Here is a 23449-nt window from a genome sequence, read left to right as displayed (position 1 = left end):
GGTATTTGATTATGTCAAGGGTAATGGGGGAGTTGGGTTCCTATTACTGGGTGGGAATTATTCTGGGGTGTTTTGAGGTATTTGTGACTGTCTTCCAAGCTTTTGGAATCTTATTATTGTCTTGTGGTTAAGGGCTGTTGGGGAATGACAGGGGTGTTATGTAGTCCAGTGGCGATTGAGTTCAGTTGCATGTTCCTCATTTTCTTATTTTCCTCACGAGAATGTCTTGGGTATATTCCATTTTGATACTGTATCTCCATATGCTTTGAGTCAATGGATCGATGGGTACTCTGGCCTGTGTGTGGTTTGGGGGTGGGGGAAGTCATGCCCTTATTGTGGGAGGACTCTGGGGTATGGGGGAATGTGGTTGGGGTGAGGGTTGTTGGTGCCTGCTTGCTACTCCGTGTTGCTTTTGGTTCTCTGCAGACCTCATGGTATATTGGATTGACAATAAACGCTTATTTTTTGGTTTAGGTGGAACTGCATTTAGGATTTTGTTTTAGATGTCTAATGTTTAGCAGATATGAATACAGAGTGGTAGGATCTGCAACAGTGTTCCTAACTGTGCCTCATACTGGTTTGTGCTGGTGGGTATGGATGACTGTACTGCATTGCAGATGTGCTGAGGTCTTTGTACCATTGAGTGCTTGCCTTGTGTACATGCCTTTGTTGGGTTACAGATTGACTGGAGAGGTGGGAATTGGGCGTTGTTGTCAGCACTTTCGGCACTGCATGGATGTGGTATTTAGTATTTGTTGTTTCATGGCACATGTATTTTTGGATTTTGAATATAGTATTTAAGTTAGTTAATCTTCTATGGCAGTCTACTGTTGAATATATAGAATGGTAAGTGGTTGCATTTGGAATAGAAGTGATATATATGTTTGCGCGCATTTTGGATTCACCATTGCCGCAATTGAAATAGTATTGGGCTCCGGGTGGGAGTAAAAGGAGGGCGGCTCATGGTTTTCATGCTGATTTGGGGGTTTTGCACATATTATTAAGGGTAGTGTGGGAAGCATTATTTTTTATTTTTATTGTTATATAAGAATTGCGTGTGTGTTCGGGGGTAATTGCAGTTCAAGATTTTGGAGTTTTTGTAAATAATTATATTCATTGTCACCTTACAGTTTTGCAGGGTGTGCTGTTAAGTTTGATATATGTTGATTCATGGTTTGGTGTTTTTGTGTTTGTTGTGTGTTGTCTTGTAGTGTCTACACAACTCAGTCTCTTCGCTTCACCCCTTCATACGTTGGAATATGTATGTTCGGGATCACAATGGATGGTTTCAGGTTGGATAGTGCATGTCGTTGAGTGACCTTAGGTTATGCTCCTGGAATGTTAAAGGCCTTAACATTCCGAGGAAAAGAAAAGAGGTATTGAACAGGTTGAAGAGAGAAAAGATAGATATTGCCCTTATCCAAGAAACTCATTTGTTGAATGATTCAATACACCTACTCAAAAATAAATGGTATACTAAGACGTTTCTTAATTGTCATGAATCCAAATCAAGGGGGGTGGGTGTGCTACTGCGCAAAGGTCTGCTGCTTCAGATAGAAAAGGTAGTGATGGATGATGAAGGGAGAGTCCTTCTTATTGATGTCAAATATGAGGAAAAGCTAGTTACAGTGGGCTCCATTTATGGACCGTTTACAGGTGGTGGTCCCTTCTTTGAAAGACTATCCTTACTTTTGAGGGAGATGGGTGGGCAATACATGATTTTAGGGATTGCTTTCAATTGTGTAATTGACGGGAAATTGGACCGTTCGACACATTGTAGATATACGGCTGAGAGCGCAAGTAGGATATTTAAAGGGTTTATGGATAGCCTGGACTTAATAGATGCTAAGAGATTTCTTCATCCGGGGGAGAGGGAATTCTCCTTTTACTCACCGGTGCATGACTCTCACTCGAGGATTGATTATTTTCTTGTTTCGGATTGGTTGGCTGGAATGGTGAATGATGTGGCTATTAAGGAAAGAAGTATTTCGGACCACTCTCTGATGACATTACAGTTGGGTTTCGGGCAGGAGAGGTCGGGGTTTTCTAAATGGCGTCTTAAAACTTATGTATTACAGGAACAGGGGGTGGCTGAATCTCTAGAGGGTTTCACAAAGGATTACTTTGAGATTAATGTTCGTTCTGCTTCGAATGTAATGGTCTGGGAAAGTTATAAGGCGACTGTGCGGGGGGAATTGATGAATATTACGTCCTGGGTTAGGAAGAAGGGTTTGTATGAGCTTCAGAAGTTAGAAAGGGATTTGGAGGAGGCACAGAAAACTTTTGCAATATCTAGGAGTGTGGAGGATAGGATAGTGGTGGGGAGGCTCAGGGACCTACTTAAACAGAAAATGTATGTCAAATATGAAAAGGGCATGTTCTTTATGAAGCAAAAGTACTGGGAGCAAGGTGACAGCAATGGGAAACTGTTGGCAAATAGGTTGTGGGGTCTAACGGAAACCTCCTTTGTCCAGAAATTGGTGGATGATAATGGTGATCATGTTATCAAAAAGGGAGAGATATGTGAGAGGTTTAGGAAATTTTATGATACTTTATATCGGGAGGATCAATTCCCAACTCAGGTTGATATGGACACCTTTTTTGCTAGGATTGTCATGCCAACTTAGAATAAGGATCAGTCTGTGATGATGGATGGTCCTATTACAGAGGAGGAATTGTCGGTGGCAATAGGTCAACTCAATAAAGGCAAGTCGCCGGGGATAGACGGTCTTCCCGTGGAGTTTTATCAGACGCTGAGTGGTGTGCTGGTACCGTTTCTGTGCAACTTATATGATGGCTTTATGAGGAATGGGGTAATTTGTCCCACCATGAAGGAGGCTTGTGTAGTGGTTCTTCCGAAACCAGGGAAGGATGGTAGAAAATGTGAGAATTATAGGCTGGTTTCACTTCTAAATGTGGATCTCAAAATGTTTACTAGAATATTGACTAATAGGCTGGATGCATGCATTGACAAACTGATTAGTAGTTTGCATGTTGGTTTTATGAAAGGTCGATATGGTTACGATCATATTAGGACATTGATTGACATTATGGGTTTACCGAATGCAAGAACTCGGGATACCTTGTTGCTTTTTATAGATGCGGAAAAGGCCTTTGATAGGGTCAATTGGTCTTTTCTTTATCACACTCTTAAGAGGATGGGATTTGGAGACTCATTCATTGGGACTATAAGAGCATTGACTTTCGATATTAGTGCGAAGGTATGGGTGAATGGGGTTATGTCCTCATCATTCTTATTGTCTAGGGGGACTAGACAGGGTCTTCCATTGTCCCCATACCTGTTTAATCTAGCTTTGGAACCCCTCATTTTGTACTTAAAGCAAGAACAGGGCCTTCATGGCCTTAGATTTGGGGATACTGAGATGACAGTTCTGTGCTATGCTGATGACATGATTGTCATCTTGTCTAATCCGGCGGAGGGATGTGTGAAACTTAAGCAGGTGTTTGAAGAGGTGGGTCGTCTATCAGGCCACAAGATCAATTGGGGTAAAACAGTAGCCTTCCCTCTGGATGTTAGTATCCCACGAGCAGTTTTAGGTTCCTGGAATTGCCGCTGGGAGATTGGGGCAATGAAGTATTTGGGTGTTTACTTGGTCCGTGATTTGAAAAGAATGACCGCTTTTAATGTGTCACGAGTATTGGAGATCATTAAAAGGGACATTTTAAAGTGGGGCCAGTTGAAGATGGGGATATGGGCCAAAATTAATGCCATTAAAATGGTACTTTTGCCAAATATTCTCTACATCATCCAGTCCATTCCCCTAAAATTCACGAAAAAGTACTTGCTCCTGTGGATAAAGCATTCCAGGGTTTTCTTTGGGGAGAAGGTAAAAGGCCTAAAGTGCCTAAATTTTTTTTAACTCGTCCTGTAAAGGAGGGGGGATTTGGATATCCGATCCAGATGAATTATTGCTCGGGTTTTCTCTTGAAGAAATCAACATCATACTTCTCTGATACCAATGAATATGTTCCCAATTGGTTCATTATTGGAGTATCCAATTTTTGCCTAATGCCCTTAAGGATGTATATTCTATGTTGAAAATTCTGCCTTCAATGAAGAAGCTGCCTACAATATGCGCTACCAGGGAGGCGTTGATATGGTTTATGGAAATCGGTGGAGGAAATGCTTGGTTGCATTATGATGCATCTTTGTGGCATAGTTCGTGTTTGCAGTCAGCGAATAAGCCATTATGCTGGAGGAGTTGGGTAAGTAGAGGCATACTTAGGATTCATGATGTGTGGTTAGACGGTCGTATGATCCCCTTTGACCAATTGAGAACATCTTTTGGGATAGGAGCCAGAGCGGGGTCGTTATGATGCTTTGAATGCAATCTTGCCTGAAAGGACAGGGATGTTGGAAGGGGTCATGAATGAGAGACCTTTGTTGTGTGAACTTCTTCGTTCCACCTCGTATGTGGTTTCCACGTATATGAGGTTAATGCCGATGGATGAAATTGATCTGAGGGCTTGGGACAAGCTTCGCCAGGTCTGGATGAATGACCTTGGTGTGGATATCCCTGTTCAGGAATGGGCCTCATTACTTCGTGGAGGGGTACAAGCTAAGATGGATTTACAGCTGCAATATATTAGGCAGAGGATTCTCTACAGATTATACTGGACACCGTCCAAGATGGCTAAATTGGGACTTTCAGACTCTGATTCATGTTGGGGCTGTGGATGTAGCGGGGGTTCTTTGATGCATATGTTATGGATGTGCTCTAGAGTTTCAGACTTTTGGTCCGATGTATTGGATAGGTTAGATCTTGTAATGGAGGAGAAATTGCCTCGCACTTTCTTTTCGACCGTATTGTTATCCAATAGGGGGAGAAGTGACAGTGCTAGGGATAGTGAGGTTTGGGTTTAATAGAGCTTTAGTTTTGGCGATGAAACAGATTTTGTGGGTCTGGAAATCTAGGAAGAAACCTAGTATGGAGGGATGGCTATTGGACATGCAAGTCTTGTTAAACTATGATAAGGTCATGCTATTTGGACAAGGAAAGGAGGGGCATTATTCTCGGCTCTGGGGTCCTTTTAATGACCTGTATGGTTGATCATTTGGGTTCCAGTATTTGGTGACCTTTCTCTTGTGTGTGGGATGTTTTATGTAGTGATGGGGGACTGTTAGTTGTGCGTGTTTCTGTTGTTTTGTCTTTTTTGTTGTATGTCATGGATCTTTTATGAATTGGAAAGTTTTTATTCCACATGTATTTTAGATGTACATATTGTCATGTATTAATCTATTTTATTTCTGATGTTGATAGGAGTTTTACTATTTGGATGCAATGCTGTGATATGGTGATTATTATATTATTATATGTTTTTTTATTTTGATGTTCAAAATGTTAAATAAAGTGATTAAAAAAATGTTTAAAAAAAACAAATGCATTCTGTAATGTGTAGTCCTCAATAGTTTAATGTGGGCACATTTGACTTAAGCGCTTGATACCAGTCACATGTAAAGAAAGGTCTCAGCACTGCTTAGGTGGTATCCTAGTGGCATCTGTTCATCTGGTCACCAAAGTCGACGTGCCCAATTGAGATACACAACTACAAATAAGGTATCACAATCAACATGTTACTTTTCAAGTGCACATAAAAAGTGGGCTAAAACTTTCAACATGAGTCAGGGAGAGGGAGAGCATGGCTAACAAACGATGATGTTTTTCAGCACAGGAAGATTATTGCAATTATTCCATCCCTCACCCCCCACTGGCAACAGAACAAATACGATTTAACGCAGCACAGGCAACATGTGTTCAAGCTTCACTCATATGTAATTCATACAGCGAATGCAAGCTCCATGGTTGTGCACATGCACACACACAGTGTCTTGTCTACTCTCTCCAGCCCTTTCCCACTCTCTTCAACTCTCTCACACTCTCTCCCACCCTCTCACACTCTTTCACTATCAGTGTTGCTCAATGTTCCTTCCATGCAGCTAGTTAAACTACACACAAGCTTATTCTCCCATAGTTGTATGCCCAAATGATATCAGAGTGATTTTGACTCTCTCCCACTTACCAAATGTCAGCATTGGGGAAAATGTTTTCCATGCAGGCAGACCATACCCAAGGCTTTTAGGCTAATTATGGGCATGCTGGTCCGGAAAAAGCACCGCTTATAACGGTTACCGGCACTTTTTCCAGACTGGCATACTCCGAGACTGTTGGTAGGGGCAGTGAACTACCGGCAGGCCTGACTTGCAGGTAGTTCAGGTCCATACTGGCAGATTATTCACTTAAGCACCGGCACTGTTAACAACGATGCCAGTGCCTCAGTGGTTCCAATCCCATGGAATCCTATTGGACTCCATGGGAATGGGAATTTAGCATTCCTCCACTGCCCATAATATCCTGGTAACACCAGGATATTGGGCAGCAGAAATGGTATGCCGAGATTGCCGGTAAGACGCTGGTACTACCGTAATGTAGCCTTTTGTCTACCAAAGGTTTATGCCTGAATGATGCAATAGTGATTTTTCCTTCCAGTGCAGATCTCAGATTCAGGGTTTAAATTGGTATTTAGGGCCTTGAGCCTAGTGTTTACTGTGAGTTAGTTAAACATTTTTTGTGTGAAATATACCCCCTGAATGCCAGAAATAAAGAGGCCAGAGTGATTTGTAGAGTCCCAGTCAAGCCTAAAACCAGCACGGAAATGGTGATGTTGGACATGCGGCCTATTGAACTAAAGACAGGCCTGAATCTCAAATAAAGGAGACTTATGCTGGGAAGTCTAAAAGTGCAAAGATATGTGCAGTGCATTTCAGCAAGGAAGGGGGAATACATTTGGCTGACAATGCTGTTTTACTAAATCCATGGAAAGTTACACTTTTTACTTAAAGAGACGGATAGCTGTATGTACATTATCTTCAATGTAATACCAGATTGTGCTCCAGTAATTTCAAGTGAAACCAAGCTTATTACAATTATATGAAATAAAAAAACTTCCTTTTTCCTTATCTGAATGACAGTATGCAGAGAGAAGTGCCTTCTAGACTTTCAGACTTTGAACATGGTTTTCATATGGACAATCCAGAAGTGATACTCATGTCTTTTGCAACTGTGAGATTAAAGAAGTACATTACACGTGGATATAAGGCCCAGGTGCCTTATAAAATGTCATGTAAAATGCATTGTGTGTGAGTACAAAAGCCATCCCTTGCTGAATTCTACATGCAGCTAGGCATTTTTCCTGAAAATGAAACTTAACCTCCTAGACCTTTCCTCTACTGGTCCTGGAGAGGGAGGTCTGGTTATCAACCATCAATCTGGTCCATTGCTTAAAGAATTTAAAGAAATACACTGCCTAGATATAAACCACTGTGTAAATAGATAAAGCCATGCTTGTTACTTCAGCAGGAGTGACCTTCAGGTCACAACCCCCATAAAATGTACATTAGAGTTGCAATCAGGGCCATTACAAGGCCAAGAAGAGATGGGTGAAGATAAACATGAGCCAGCCTCTGGCTGATCACATGCTTAAGTGCTTAAGGAGAAATGAAACTTAAGAGAACAAAGGAAAGGCTGGTTGTTAGTTAATGGAAAAATACATAGTAATGCATAAAAAAGGGCAGTGTACATGCCACCGTGGTCATTCCAGACTTTTATTAAAGGTGACAGTAACCCCCTTTGAACCATGCAAATCTATTTTTGTGTGATAAACATAACAGAAGTCATTAATGAAAATGTGATTTGGGCCTTCCGTTGATTCTGAGAGATTTGAAAGTTGGTGTGAGGGCTAAGGACAAAATTAACACGGGAACTATGAAGTGGTATATTTTTCACTGATACGGCTCCTGAGTAAATGAAGAAAAAACATATCTCTGCATCCGAAGGGCGTGCCGGCTTCAGATTAGCATCATCTGATTGGCTTTAAAATGTAGTTCTTAAAAATATATCCATGCATGTAAAGATTTGAATAATAATGGTACTTGCCATGTTGATAGATTTTCAGAGCATGAGCATGCCAAGCCCACATGTCAGTTTGGGATGACAAAGCGTTTTCATCCCACAGCTTTTGTAACTCATACCCCTCGTCTCCTTGTCCTATTAGCACACAGGTTTGGAGGTGGGTAGAGAAAACCAACCAATCCCTTTGCGGGAATCATGACAAGTTTGTGATGTCATGTGCCCTACAAGTAAACCAGTTTGCATCAGAACTAGGCTTTTTCACTTATGCCGGGAGGTAACCTGCTGCAGAACTCTTGCGAGAAACATCCAAGCAGAGAGGCCCCAAATCTTGCATTGGAGACAGGGACCAGGAGACATAGAAGCTGACTGGGAGCCCTTAGGTGAGCCATAGGGGACTATCCTTGACTGACACCTTTGCTGTCCCAGAGGGGCCCTGCTGTTCCCTGATGCCCATTAAAAGATCTCTCCTGTACGTAAAACTATCCCAAATACCTAGATTATGTAGGCTCTGCATTTTTCTCAAGTATTGTTCTAGTATTTCCCCATAGAAAACTATCCTGTTTGTCTGTGTAGATCCTTAGCATATTTAATTAAAGTAAATCAATGAATTCCCCTATAGAAATCACAGGATGTGTTTTGTTAGCATTTAAAACTAACAAACTCTTCCCAATGTGTTTTGAGCCAGTAAAGACCTAAAGATTTGCCAAAGAATTAATCCCAAAAACCTGTTTCGAAGGGTGCAAAACCGAAATTCCCCCTTGATACCCGTCATTTTAAATCAAAAGTGTGAAGCCTTGTATTTCCTTTGCATGTGTAGTGGGAAAAACAGAATTGCCCCTTTGTTCCTATTGTGCTCTGACCAAAACCACAAAGCCCTGCCTTGTCTTTTTCGGTGTGGCAAAACGAATGTTCCCATTGCTTTTCTTTCCCTCATATTGTGTCTTTGGTAATAAGTGAAAAAAATGTGTGTCCCCTTGAATCCCTTTTTCCAAAGAGTGCTTTGAATGAGAATCCCAAAATGGTTTTCCCATTGAGTTCCCACTCTCTGCGACTGGCCTTTAATTCAGGGGGGCCAAGTCTAATTGATACTTGGCGGGTGGGGGTTACTGGGAGAAACGCCTTCTAACCAAATCAGCAACCAGTGTGTGTTTTGAATTGATCGTATTCTGTATTGGTGAGGGATTTGAAAAGAAATCTGCAGGAAATTGTCACGGCATATCTCAGTATTATCTCTGTGTTGGTGCCACTACGGAAGTAATTTTTGTTATTTTGTTTCCATGGTATTGGTGGCTCATGTTAATCTGTCAAATTTGGTTTAAATAAATTAATACATCTATATTCTTTCTACGCACTGGCTTGGTTCCTAGTCCATTGTGGTATCGGGTATAGTGCATTGTTGTGTGCCACCATGATTGGGGGGAAATAAACTCCCTGAGTTGAGGGTGACTGCGTAATAAACCGCAACAACATAAAGTAGGAAAGATGATCCTTCGCTCCGTCGGAAACCAATATATGGATAGGTGAGCAATAATAGTGTGTACAGACAGATACATCGGGCTGCATCATTTTCAATGTATGAATTAAGTGCTCATCTCTGACATTTGTGAGCAAGCTGCATTTTCACCTGGGGGAGGGTGCCCAGCCAATCGAGGGACTGGAAAAGTGGACGAGAGCTGCCAGTGGACCCCTGTGTTTTCTTGACTTTCTAGATAGCCCCTAACACTCTCCCTGTTGCCTCCACCTCCCACACCAAAGAAGTCCCGAACCCCTTCCCCTAGCCCGTCCCTAGCCACTTACCTGCTGGCCTGAGCTTTCTGCTCAGGTTGCAGCGCTCCGTCCCTATCCTTAGCACATGATGTAGAACTAGTAAAGGGACTATGTCGTTTTTGTATTTGCTGTGGCTATTTTGTTTTTTTTTTTGTTTACTGGGACTTGGGCTCGCGCGGAGCCTGCTCCAGTAAAAAATAATATATAACAATTTGCACACCACGGGGTGAACAGCTTTCACCCTGATGTCGGGGTGCGTACCTGGGCAGTTAAGTCCCTTAAGCCTCGCCAAGGCCCGAGCATGTGCAAACCTGATGCTGGGATAATGGCTACAATCACAGATTTCAATTCTGACTGGATTAAAAATTGAGTACCATTAAATTGGGTACTAATATAATATACTATTGCACTTAGAAGAAGAAGGTATTTGCTTCAAAGCACTAGATACAAATCTGATATGTTTATCATCATTGTTAAACTTATAACAGAGAAGGGTTTAATGGGACATTCTCATGGGTTACTTGTGTACCTGAACTGTTCCAAACCCTAAGGGGGCCGTGTAAGGAAGACTGCTGAACCGTCCTATGTTATGCTGGAGTTTTACATGAAAGTGTTGCTGTGTGCAATTCAGTGTGCTATTGGAGGACTGTGAAAGTATCTCAATAAGGGGATTAGTGGGAGGTTTTTGTAGAATGTTATTTTTTTTATTTATGTATTTTTCATAAAGTTATTAAAAACCACTGATAAAAACGCACGCAAAAGATGTTCACTGACAAACGCACTTTAAAGCACTAACACAACGCTGGCACTGTGATCTACCGCACTGGGCTCTTTATTGACTTGATGTGGACTTTTTTCTTGTGTCAGACCAATTGTGAACTTGCAAATGTCACATTTTCAAAATATATAATATATGCTTACTTAAACGATTGTGACCTGTTGGCCGTTATTTTATTTTTGAAGCACTTCTTTTTATATAAGCCCCATGTTGTGCCTCCCTGAATATTGAGGGTCCACACCACAATTTACCCTTGATCAGTAATTCTCACTCCGCTTCCGGGACTCGTCTACGTTGCGCAAGTATTGCTTTGCGCCTTGCGTCTTCAGGCTCGTAACCACAACGTCGTCCCCACCTCGTCATTGGGAACCAAAGGCTCCCAAGCTCGGCGATGTCATCCTCCTGGCCTGGGGGCTGATGACAAGCCTCACTTAGCATGCATTACCTCCAAATAATAACCTCATATATCAAGCAGGGAAAGCCTGTGACCCCTCCCCTTCCTGAGACACGGCCCTCTGTTATACATAGGAATGTCATTATACCCAAAATTCCCCTGTTCCCTTGCCTGATATGCAAAACTCCTGCGGGCCCCAGGAGCGCCTCGCGCAGAAGCGCGTGGCCTGCTGAACGCAATAATATTCCTGGAGCCCCCTAACATAATATCGCAGGGGTGGCGGGGAGGTTGGGGCATGAAGTGGGGGTGGAGGTGGCAGCGGAACGGTTACAGGGTCATGCATTATGCAAAGAAATTATTTTTTCGCAAACCTTTTGAGCCTAAATGGAAACGAGCGGAAGAAGCCCTAGAACCAGCAGAGCGGAAAAAAAGGTTGTTGTACAGCTTAAAAAGACAAATATAAAAACATGTAAGAAACACAAAGGGATTATTTCTCAAAGTTATGTTCGTCTCCATTAACAAAAATGCATATTATTAATACTCCCAAGTCAGTTGTTTCAGCTGAGAGTCGGTGCACAGCCAGGCATTAGCCTACGTCCCATGTGCTGCCACAGTTCAAATATATCCTGCAGAATTTCTGAAGTAGAGACGCAGCACAGGGGATACGGAGAGATGATTGCTTTTAACCAATGGCCAGCGAGAAAACACCTGGGGGTCGCCCCGAAGACTCTGGCTAGGGGCGCCCCTAACCGCGTCCACTGTTGCCCGATTTCGAGTATGTCCTTGCTTGCGGTGCTAGCGTTCTCTCCTTGAATTTATTTTATTCAGGAGTTGTATAGTGTGCAAAATTGTTGGAATCTGCTTTAAAATGTTATCGATCATTGAAAGAGGATGCGGGAGGGGAGTGGGTACGGTAGCAAAGAAGTCAATTAACTAGTCACACAATGATATGTTATAACGCGCTTAATACCCAAAGGTTTCTAAGCGCGGAGCCGAGGATCGAACCTGTGGTGTTGCGTGTCGTCTTGTTTTCAAGGAGAGAGCCCTTGCCCATGAGCTATCCTCCAGTGTATGCATAGTACACGGTGCTGGAATTGGGCTGGAGTTCCCCAAACTTACAATCAGGCAAAAATTGTCTCAGCAATTTCCCAAAGCACGGCACAAAAGTCAATGCCCAAACCGCCCAATACACTGTACTTGCAGTGAACAGCTGTTCCCAGTGCAAAGAGGCATTTCGAGCTCAGAAGAGCACTGTCCCATTTGCTTGTTTATTTATTTGTCACCTTAAGCTCATTAAAGGCCATTGGTGTTAGAGGGCTGCAGACCCAGCAGCCAATTAAAGGCCATTGGTGTTAGAGGGCTGCAGACCCAGCAGCCAATCTATCATTTGTTGTGGTTAACATGATGGGTGATAAAAGATGTGGGGGATGCATGAAGCAGCATGCTGTGTTATGTTGTGTAATGTTACTGGGATTTGTACCATGCACTGCTGCCATTTGCAGATGGTCTCCAGGCACTCTGGTAGATTTGAAAATAAGAGGTGGATGAGTGTTGTTAGTGTGAGGAAATGGAGAGCTCAAGAGTGCTTTTACTGTGGTGTTTGTAGTTGGAGTTCAGAAAAGCCAGTGACTGTGTGTGGGTTTGCTTCCAGGTGGTTGGTGGCCATACAGTCCCTTTAGTACATATGAGAGGGCAAGCTGATCTGCCTGTGCTCTATGGATGCATTGTCTGACTTGGTATTGTCTAAGTTATTGGAAGAGGTGTGCAGTTCTGCTCTTTGGTATCAGTGGGGGAGTGTTATAGATGGCATGTTTGTGTGGCATAGTTGGTTTGCGTGTGTGGTGTGTTTGCTGGAGTATGCAGAGTTTTAGGTTGTTTTAGAGGGGGAAGGAGGGCGATCCTTATGGCATAGGGCTCAGAGTCTACGAGGCAGCTTGTTGAGCAACCAAACCCATTGTGATGTGGTCAGCATGGTTTGGCCTCTCTTCAACAATGGCCCATGGCGTGGCGAGTTAGCTCACATGTTTTTTTACTGCTTTCCTGGAGGTCGTTGTTACTCTATACCGTGTATCCCCCTTGGGGAGCACGTTCCAGAGTGTCGTTGGGATGTTGAAAAAAGCTGGTCTACTCTATTTCTTTTTTGAATAATGCTAGGGTTCAAGGAGTCAGTGCTAGACCTCAGAGATCTACTCAGGAATTCTGCTCCATGCCTGTGAATTGCTCTGTGAACAATGCAGAGCATTTGGAAACAGATCCTTTCCTTGACTGGTAGCCAGTTAAGAGATCTTAGTGCTGGTGTAATGTGTTCTCCCTTGCTGGGTCTTAAAAGTAATCTTGCTGCTGTGTTCTGAATTCGTTGTAGTTTTTTGGTGAGGTAGTCGGGCATGCCAATGTAGATGCTGTTGACATAGTCGATTCTTAACATGACAAGTAAGATAGTGGTGAGGGTTCTGTATGGAAAAGTGAGAAAGGGCACGGTCCGTTGGATAGACCGTTGCTGAAAGAAACATTAATTTACTATTGCGTTATATTGAAGTTCCATCAGAATTCTGAGATATTTTACCACTTTTGAAGGTGACACAATGGCTAAAATCTGGTGCATTTTCTTTCACTCTGTTTCTTTCTAGAGGTGATTTTTTAAGCTCACAATTATCTTTGGCGGGTAATTGATTAATTGATTATTTATTTGTATAGTGCCTATACACAACGTATTTCAAAGTGCTTCAAGGCAGGGGAGGGAGCAATGGAAAAAAATACAATAACATTCTTACTAGGCCTTGAGACATTTAAGAATGGGAAATTAACTATCATACTAGGCCTGGCGACATTTCAGATAGTGCAAGAGCTATGACACAGATTAAAGGGAGGGAGGGTGGGAGGAAGGAGAGGAACAGACCACCGACTTTTGTACTAGGCCTGATGACATTTCCAATAGTGCAAGGGAAATGAACAGTGGGTAAGGGAAAGGGAGAGAGGGGGGAGGAGAGGAACAGACAAGTGACTATTGTACTAGGCCTGACAACATTTCTAATAGCGCAACGGGAAATGACAGTAGGTAAAGGCAGGGAGGAGGGAGGAAGGAAAGGAACAGACACGCACCTATTGTACTAGACCTGACGACATTTCTAATAGTGCAAGGGAAAGGACAGTAGGTAAAGGGAGGGGGTGGAGGAACAGAACAACAACTATCATACTAGGCCTGACGACAATTCTGATAGAGCAAGTGCATAGAGAATGGGGGTGGGGAGGGAATTCCTTTCAGGATAAGGAAAAATAAAGCTAGAATTGTACACTATTTGGTCAGCTGTATTGTAAGGCTGAGTTATTATGTCATTTGTGCATATTTCATTTCATTTTATCTCTCTAAAACATAGTATTATTAAGTCTTGTGTTTAAACACTTTTGGCACTTTTTAGGTATATACGGCCCCCCCCATGCAATTGCAGTCCTTTTTCCCATTACCTGCACCGATGGTACATTTCTAGGTAATCACATAATAAAACAAGCTATGGGAGTGAATTGTCTGTGGAGTCTATACGTGCAATCTTTATGCTCACCCTGTATTCTTCTGATATGGGCAGGGTATTGATGTTTCTTTGCAGAGAGAGATCTCATTGGCCCACTGGAGAACAATTCCCGTTCATGTGTTGAAGCTGACCAAGTGAATGTATTTCATATAGCACGCTTGTTTGTATTAAGGTTACCATGTCTTCAGAAACACCATGCTCCAGGCCTGGGCTTTCATTTCTCCACAAATTACATTGTGAATTAAAGCCTTGGGTCACAGTAAATTAATACAATCTGCTTAAGTAAAATCAAATTGCATAATTGGAATAGAGTATGCAAGTAAGAATGTAATTGAAATTGGTTATTTATAATGTGCTTAATACCCAGAGGTTTCTAAACCCGGACCCAGGAATAGAACATGTGTTATTTCACGTCATCTTGCTTTCAAGGTGAGTATGTTGCCCTTGCGCCATCCTCCCAACATGGAGTCCTCTCGTAACTTTCTGTTAAATAGTTATAGTCACTGTTACAGGCTTCAGTCTTTGTTGTGCAGTACGTTATAGCTTATCAGTCGACTGAATGTCAATTATAAAGGGGTAGCGGCAAGCACACAGAAGTAAAAAGGTATCCATGTGCTGATCTGGTTCCTTGGGCTATGATGTGTCCTGCCGCCATTCACTGTGTTCCTGCGGGACAATGCTCAAGTAGACCCGTATTATGAGGTATAGGAAGAGTTTGGGAACCCTGTTTGTACTGCACTCAAACCAACAAACCAAAGTAGTAAGACTCATCATTCGCTTGTGCCAGACGTACTACCTTAATTGGTGACAATATTTAAAATCCAACGTCAAATGCACCGCCAAACATCTGATGCCCAGAGCCAAAAACGAGAGAGATTGCAAAGAAGGTTATGAGGTCACTGATGTGGTAGAGAGCTGGGCAAGCACGGAGGGACTCAGGCCAGCCCAGCTCACAACCTGAGCTCTGGCCTGTCCATCACTGTTATGTCCCCTGATGCCGTCCGATGCGTCGGCGGGGAATCAGGAGGATAGGCCCAGGCTGCAGGGCCGCGCTGCACATCTCCAACAGGAGCAATAAGGACACGGAAGGTCGTGCGTTGCTGTCCTGCCCTGGAACTCCTCCCTCTGAGCAGGGGCGGGGCTTTTATTGTAAGCGCCTTGCGTCACCGTGTAGCGGGACGCAAGGTGGATGTAACATTCCTCCTTTATTTTAAACAAAACATTAACACATAAACATTACTTTGGCAAACTGTTCTAACTAAGGAACTGTGTAGTCTCTCGAGTGGGTCTGCTACCACTCATAGTCTCTGAGTCCGGCCAGAGGCCGGTGTGCTGTTCTTAAGCTATATCGTCGACCACTGGGTGTGAATCCCTGAGTCCCCTCGTGTTGCTCACCTTCTTCGTTTGGCTCACCCAGTCCTGGTTCGCTCGGCGATTCCTCCACTCTGTCGTTCATGGTCGCTTCATCTTCTGGGTGGTCATGTCCCTCCCGCATGGGTGGGTCCTCTTCATCCTCTGGTTGCAACTCGCCGTCCATCCAAAGATCCTTTGGTACTGCCTTGAACCAAGACGCATTTTTCGTTACTTGTCTTTGTCCCCTTCTGGCCATTATCATGGTGCCATGCCTCTGGCTTATTGTCCATGGGACAGCGTCATATTGGGTGTCTAATTTAGATTTTGATGGGTTTCTCACCATGACCACTTGATCACCGACTCTGTGGTGGGACCTCTTGGCATTCCTTTTGTTACTTATATGGGCATTTGCCAGAGTCCTCTTTAGTTTGGTGCGTTCACGGTCATGCGTGTCTGTGCCCCTGCTCGGATGGTGCGGGATGGATGAATTGATAATTGTCCCATACATCATGTCCGACGGCGGTATTCTTGTTCTGCTGTGGGGTGTTACCCTGTAGTTCCTCAGAAATCTGTATAGGTCAACTCTCCAGGGGCTTGCGTTGACGCGCGACAGGTGCAAAACTTTGTTCACTGTTTGCATGAAGCGTTCAACATCGTCATTTGCCTGTGGCCATCTCGGCATTATGTGGTGGTAGGGGATGTTGAGTTCCACAAGGTATTTCTTGAATTCCTCTCCTTGGAACGGTGGGCCGTTGTCACTCCTGATCCTTCTTGGAAGGTCATGCGTTGCAAACAATTTCTCAATTGCGGGTATGACCGACTCCGCTGCTTTGGAGTTGACTATTTCAACCTCAGGGTACCTGCAGTGGTTGTCGATCGCCACCAAAAGGTATGTGCCTTCCTGTACTTGTCAGAAGTCTATGCTGATGGTGTCCCATCTAGCAAAACCTTGCTCCGCTGAAAGGATGGGCTCTGGATTGGGCGGCGCCCGCGTTATTTAGCATGGCAGGCAAGTGTTGACCTGCTGCTCGACTTTCCCGTCGATGTGGGGGAACCAGACGCGGTGTCTTATCCTTGCCTGTGTTCTTACCATCCCCTGGTGTCCTTCGTGTGCCAGCGCTACTATTCTGTCCTGTAGGCTTGCAGGGATGACAATCCGGGTCCCTCATAGGATTAACCCCTCTTCTGTGATGGATAGGTCTTGTCTGACTGTGAAGATCCCCGTGAGGAATTCTTTGGCCTCCGCTGTTCTGTTGTGGACGTTTCATAGGAAAGACTTCCATTCTCCCAATATGATCGTGTCTTTCACCAGATCACAGCATGGGTCGTTTTACGTGGCCTCTACAATGTCTCCTATTCTGATGGCTCTTGGCTTCATGGTGTGTATTACCTGGTAAATGTGTTTCTCCGTTTCTTCCGCCAGGTGTATTTCTCCCGGTGTTGCCTCTCTCAGGTGTCTCGACAGGAAATCTGCCGGGTTACCACTGCCTGGCTGATAGGCTAGCTCGAAGTCATATTGTTGTAGATGTAACAGCCACTTTGCATTTCTGGCAGGGGGTGTGATGACATGCCCGTGAATATCGGGAGTAATGGTTTGTGGTCCGTATATGTCTTAAATTTCCAGCCATATAGATATAGATGAAAATGGCGGCAGCCCCACAGTTCTGCGATCGCTTCTTTTTCAATATGTGAATATCATTGCTCCGTCGGTGTCAACGCGTGGGATGCAAAGGCAATCAGCATTGATTGTCCTGTGTTGGCCACTTGTATGTGGATGGCTCCCAGACCCACGGGGCTGGCGTCAACATGCAGTTCGGTTGACAGTGTGGGGTCATAATAGCCATGAGGGTGTCTGCAGAGACCGATGCCTTGATGTGTTCAAATGCTTCTTGGCAGGTTGGCCCCCAAACCCATTTCGTGCAGGCTTTCGTGTGTTCTCGTAGGGGTTCTGATAGTGTGGCCAGGTTTGGAATGAACCTTCCGCAGTAGGTGGCCATTCCTAGGAAACTGCGAACCTCTGTCAGTGTGGTGGGGGGTGAGGCCGCTTGGATGTCCGCTACTTTTTGGGGGTCTGCTGAAATGCCTGTGCTGTTAAAGGTGTAGCCGAAGAAAGAGATCTCCTCCTTTAGGAACTCGCATTTCTCTTTGTGGATAGTCAGCCCAGCACTCTCTAGCCTGCTGAGTAGCATGGGGAGCCTTCGTATGTGTTCTTCTCTATTTTCTGCATGAATTAGAATGTCATCACTGACATTTAGAACCCCCGGAATGTCGCGTATCGCCTCCTGGATGGTTTGCTGAAAAACTTCGGCCGCCGATGAAATTCCGAAGCTGAGCCGCTTGTATCTGCGTAGGCCGATATGGGTGGAGAACGTCGTGATGTACCGGTAATCCCGGTGGTGTTTCAATTGGTGATACCCGGCGTTCAGGTCAACCTTCAAGAATATCTTGGATCCTGTGAGGTCTGCTACAATTTCATCGAGGGTCGGGGTGATGTGACGCTCCTGTTTTATTGCTGTGTTGGGGAGGTGCATATCAATACATTTTCTCACTTTCCCTGGTTGTTTGGGCTTCTTGGTGACGACCATGGGTGACACCCATGGTGTAGGCCCAGTCACTTCCTCGATGATGCCCGCTTTTTTCGAGTGCCCTGAGCTCCTTTTCCACCTGGTTCCGTATGTGGAACGGCGTTCTTCGGTGTCGCACTGCTCGTGGCTGGACAGACTCATCGATGTGCAGCTTGATTGACTTCCCCTTTAGGCACCCAATCCCTTGGAGGAGGTTCGGGTATCTCTTGAGAATGTTGTCGACGTCCTGTGAGTCTGTTGCTTTGCATATGAAACTTATCAGTCCCAGGTCCTCTGCTGCATCACCACTCAGGAGGCACTCTATGCCTGCGTTCACTATGTAGATTTTGGACTGCAGTGATTTTTCACCTTTGCTGAGTGTGGTTCGAAATCTGCCTACTATGGGCTGCAGAGTTTTGCACCCATATGCGAACAGAAGCGTGTTCATTGATTTTAGGGCTGGTTGGGGCCGTAGTTTTCTGAATGCCATCAGCGGCATGACGTTGACGGACGCCCCCGTGTCTATAGTCATTTGCGTGTCCTGCCCTTGGATCGCTGCTTGTCATTTTCGCCTTTGCAGTCTCTTTTTGGGTGCAGTGCTTCTGTAGTTCAGTGCTGAGATTAGGTATACTTTCTTTCCTTTCTTCCATTGGTCATTTGCAGTTTCTTGCTGGTTGTGTGTCACATCGTCTCCTTTCTCCTCAGTTGACGAATTTGTGGTTCCGACACGGCGGGCGCTGGCCTGTTTCTTTTTCTTTCCCACATTTTTGTCCTGGGGTGTTTGTGGTTGTTGTTGTGGCACCCCCGACGATCTGCACACTTTTGCGTAATGGTCTTTTCTGCAGCATGCCCCGCATGTGGTTGCCTGAGCTGGGCAGTTGCGTCGTCCATGGCGAGATCCTCCGCACCACCCGCATTCCATGGGTCCCGGGGTTCTGTGTTGCCATCTGGGGTGCGTGCTGTTTCCACTGGCATCATCCCTCGTGTATTGGCGATTCACTATTTGGGCCTCGGTTGCCGAGGTAAGGACCGGCTGGAGTTTCTGTAGGGTTGTGCCCATGTATGCCGCCCTGGCATGTGCCGACTCCCTCTGATGGCCAAGTTCCAGGATCCTGTTCAGTGATATTCCTTTTTCGCTTAGCACCATCCTCCTTAGCTTCTCTGAGTGTATCCCGTTTATGAGTTGTCGTCGGATCTCCTTTTCGGTGTCCGTGAATTCACATGATAACGCGAGTTTCCGGAGCCTGGTGTGATAGGCATCCAGTGTCTCGTCTTCCATCTGTACGGTGGTGCAGAAAATTAATGTTTAATAGTCTGGATTGAGCTGGGGCATGAAGTGGGCCGTCAGGGCGTCCTTCGTCTGTTGGTAAATGTCGAGGCTGTCCGTGAACCCCAGCTAATTGAAAATGCATAGGACCTCGTCCCCAACATTCAGTAGGAGGTGCGACCTCATTTTCCTTGATCTGGTAATGTCTTTGCACTCCATGGCCATCTCAAATTTTTGTATCCACAGTTGCCATCATGGGCCAACCGATGATGGGTTGGTGTATGGGTCAAAGGGGTTGAGTGCAATGGTGGACCCCCCTTGCGGGCGTGTCTGCGGCATGGATGGTGACAGGTTGGCGGCTAATCTGGACGGCGTGCCGGGCATAGGAATGAACGTGCCTGTTGCCATGTTTTATTCTTTTTCTTGAAGGTGCGCCTGTCGGTGCGCACTAGTGGCAATTGTTTTCTCACTTTGGAGTGTCGTTGGTGAGTTCTGTTGGTGTCTCCGTAGTGCGTCCACCTGTTTGGCCCAAGGCTCCTTTTACACCCCTGTTCCGCCTGTTGTCCAGTTCGGAGAGGTCTGCCCAATGGTGTGTGGCCACCCAGTGCCAGCTTCTCATCCACAGCAATGGGCAAAAAGTCAAAGATAAACCCCGCGTGTGCTGCGTGGATTTGCTTCAGCTGATTTATGAGGAAAAGAGTGGGGGTTTGGGTGCCCCCACCGTGGTTTCCAAAAATTCCGCCCTTGCTAGGGGCTTTGTGTGCTGGGCGGCGGCATCATGCATGCCGTTCTACTCGCTTCCTCGTCGCCAGTGTTATGTCCCCTGATTCCGTCCGATGCGTCTGCGGGGAATCAGGAGGAAAGGCCCAGGCTGCAGGGCCACGCTGCGCAGCTCCAACAGGAGCAATAAGGACACGGATGCTCGTGCGTTGCTATCCTGCCCCGGAACTCCTCCGTCTGAGCGGGGGTGGGGCTTTTATTGTAAGCGCCTTGTGTCACCGCATAGCGGGACGCAGGGCGGATGTAACAATCACCTCAGGTCAGTGCCTGCCCAAAGCAGGTGCCGTCCAAGAACTCCTCCAGATGCACGCAACCTAGGATGTAAAAAAGAAATGTTAAAAAACACGCTCCTGAAGTGCCAAACGCACAACAGGAGCGGGTTTACTTGACTTCCTGTCAGTCACGGCTGCTTGACTTCCTGTCCTGCCCCAGTCATTCATTGATTGGCTGGGATGGGACAGCAGGATTTCAGATGGCCAGGATGGACAAGAAGTCAGGCGAGCGTGCCCCTGTTATGCAGTGGCGAATTCCAAAGTATTTGACTTTTTTTGGCCCCCTTGCACTCTGTTTCTGGGCCCCCAGCACCCTCGTACCACTTTTCTCATCCCACTGCCCTCTCGTACCACCTTTCACAGCCCCAGCACCCTGCACCTATTTCCTCGGCCCCCAGACCCTTTGCACCTATTTTATCAGCCCCCTCGCACACTGTTTCTTGGCGCCCACTCTCACTACTTTTCTCGGCCCCAGCCCGCTGACACCTATTGTCTCGCCCCCAGCACCCTTGCAACTATTTTCTTGCCCCCTTACACCCATTGTCTTGCCCCCACACCCCTCACATCCCTTTTCCTGGCCCCCAGTGCACTTGCACCGCTATCTTGGCCACCAGACCCCTTGCATACCTGTTCTTGGCCCCCAGACCTCTCAGATCCCTTTTCTTGGCCCAGCCCCCTTGCACCCCTTTTCTTGGCACAAGCCTGTTGCACTCTTTTTCTAAGCCAACAGCCCCCTCATACCACTTTTCCCATGCCCCCAGACTCCTTGCAACCATCTTCTGGGCCCCTAGACGCCATTGTGACAAATCAACTTCTGGGGCACCAGTGGTCCAGGGATGAATATCGGTTTCTAAACCATCAATCAGCCCCACACCGCTAGTACACCAGAAGGGATCCGAACAGATTGGAAACACAAGTCAATTGTAAACCTCCTTGTCCAATTTTGGTAATGTGTATATAACAGCGGGACAGAATGGCAGGCTTATCTCCGCAAGGTCATGGATCGTTGGTTAGTTGCAACACAGTGAAAATACAATTATTACCGAATGATAAAAGGGATGGTCCAGTCAAGGTTGTATACAAATATCTACTTTATTATTATCACAACAGACAGTTCTAGCACACTACAAAATACAACCCATCATGGAAAGGAATGCAGAGGACAGACAGTTTCAACAAGGAAAGAGGGTGCACTCTGGATACTGGCAGGAGGGTAGTCGGTAAAGTAATGAATTACAATGTTAAAGGATACTTGGTGTCAGCACAAAGGATGCAATGGGTCATAAAATGTCACCAGGGGCCTTCGGAAACTTGTGCTTGTAGAGATTCCTGGTGCTAGACAGGGCCGAGATGGTTTCAGGGCGATTTGCAGCTTCTGCGACAGAGTTCAAGACAGGAGACAGCTGCAGGTATCAGGCGGCAGGTAGTTCGGCGAGCGTGGCTGGACAGATGGCTGCAGGCTGGACTACTACACAGCAGCTTGGGGTCAGGAATCATTGTCTTAGTGCTGGTTGGCAGGTCTGAAGCATGGGTCGGGGCGTCTAGGATGGCGTAAACGACTGCGGCATGACAACAGTCAGGAGTGCAGTTGGTTGCAGCTCAAAGGGTTTGACTGTCTCAAAAATGTCTTTAAGGTGGACACTGGTTGATGCTTGTCAGTGCACCCCTCGTAGCTTCTTTGCTGGGCTTGTGTCTTCCTTTAAGGCAGACAGCCCAAAGCTGAGGAGAGTGTTGCTAGCAGCAGCCTTGTCCTTCCTTCGGTTCAGAGACTCTCTGGCATATCCCACCTAGGAAGCTTGCTTGCAGAGCCTAGCAGGGCACCCTGTGTGCTGGCTGGGTACCGGGTCTGGAGCTGCTAGAGGGTCTGCTGGATTCAGCAACTCCCTCTTTTCCCTGGGAGATGTTTAGGGGAGGGATCTTGCTTCCCTCTTGGAAATCCTGGTTTTCCTTCACTGGTGGAAGCTGTAAGATAGACTGTATCTTCAGCCAGTGTCCAAATGAGTTCTTCTTTCCTACTTCTGGTGAAGCCTTCAGATGATCTGCCAAAAGAGGGGCTCAACCCTCATTTAAAGCCAAATGGGCCCCAGTGATTGAACCAATCCTGGGTCTCCAGCAACAATCTTCTGTTATGCATGAGGTCATAATCAGAGTGCTTTGCAAGAAGAAAGGTAAAGGGGTGAAAACATGTACCACTAAGTCCCACCCATCGTTCTGTCTGTTGTGGATCAAAGGGTCTCTCTGGTTAATGGAGCTCCCTGTGGTTCCTTATTAAAGGCATCGCCCTCGAAGTTGTGGTGAGAACAGACATTCTGTCTCCATCAAATCACATATTCCTACCCTCTGAATGGTGGTGCCACTGCAGGAGTTGTCTACTATAAACACATGTCCCATACATGACACTTTACTGACCTTAATGCTATTAGGTGGTAGCTGACTTCAGATTGACACAGATGCATATCAAACAGGTGTTGGGGTTTCCAGCCCGTTGTCAGTTCTGTGACCAGGCCTCTCACAGGCCTGCTTCAATTAACTCTCATCAGTATGTGCTGCCACCAGCAGGACTGACAATGGTTAGGGCAGATCCATGGAGCCTTTGATAGTTAATTAGGCTGGCCATTGTCGTAGGAAGGTTTTGCCCTCCTCCTCTTCAATGGAAAGGGTGGCAAAAGGTACTCTTGCAGTGGACTCTGTGTTGAGAGGAGCAGAAGGGGGTCCCATGCCTACTACACCCGCCACACCTTAAAACACACTGGGAAGGTGAAGCCCGGCGAAGGATGGCAAACGGAAATTTTGCAGTCTTGCATGGCTTGTGTGGT

Source organism: Ambystoma mexicanum, chromosome 10 (genome assembly GCF_040938575.1).
Source record: "Ambystoma mexicanum isolate Mex_15411 chromosome 10, UKY_AmexF1_1, whole genome shotgun sequence".
Classification (NCBI taxonomy): Eukaryota; Metazoa; Chordata; class Amphibia; order Caudata; family Ambystomatidae; genus Ambystoma; species Ambystoma mexicanum.
Note: the sequence above shows the minus strand (reverse complement) of the source record.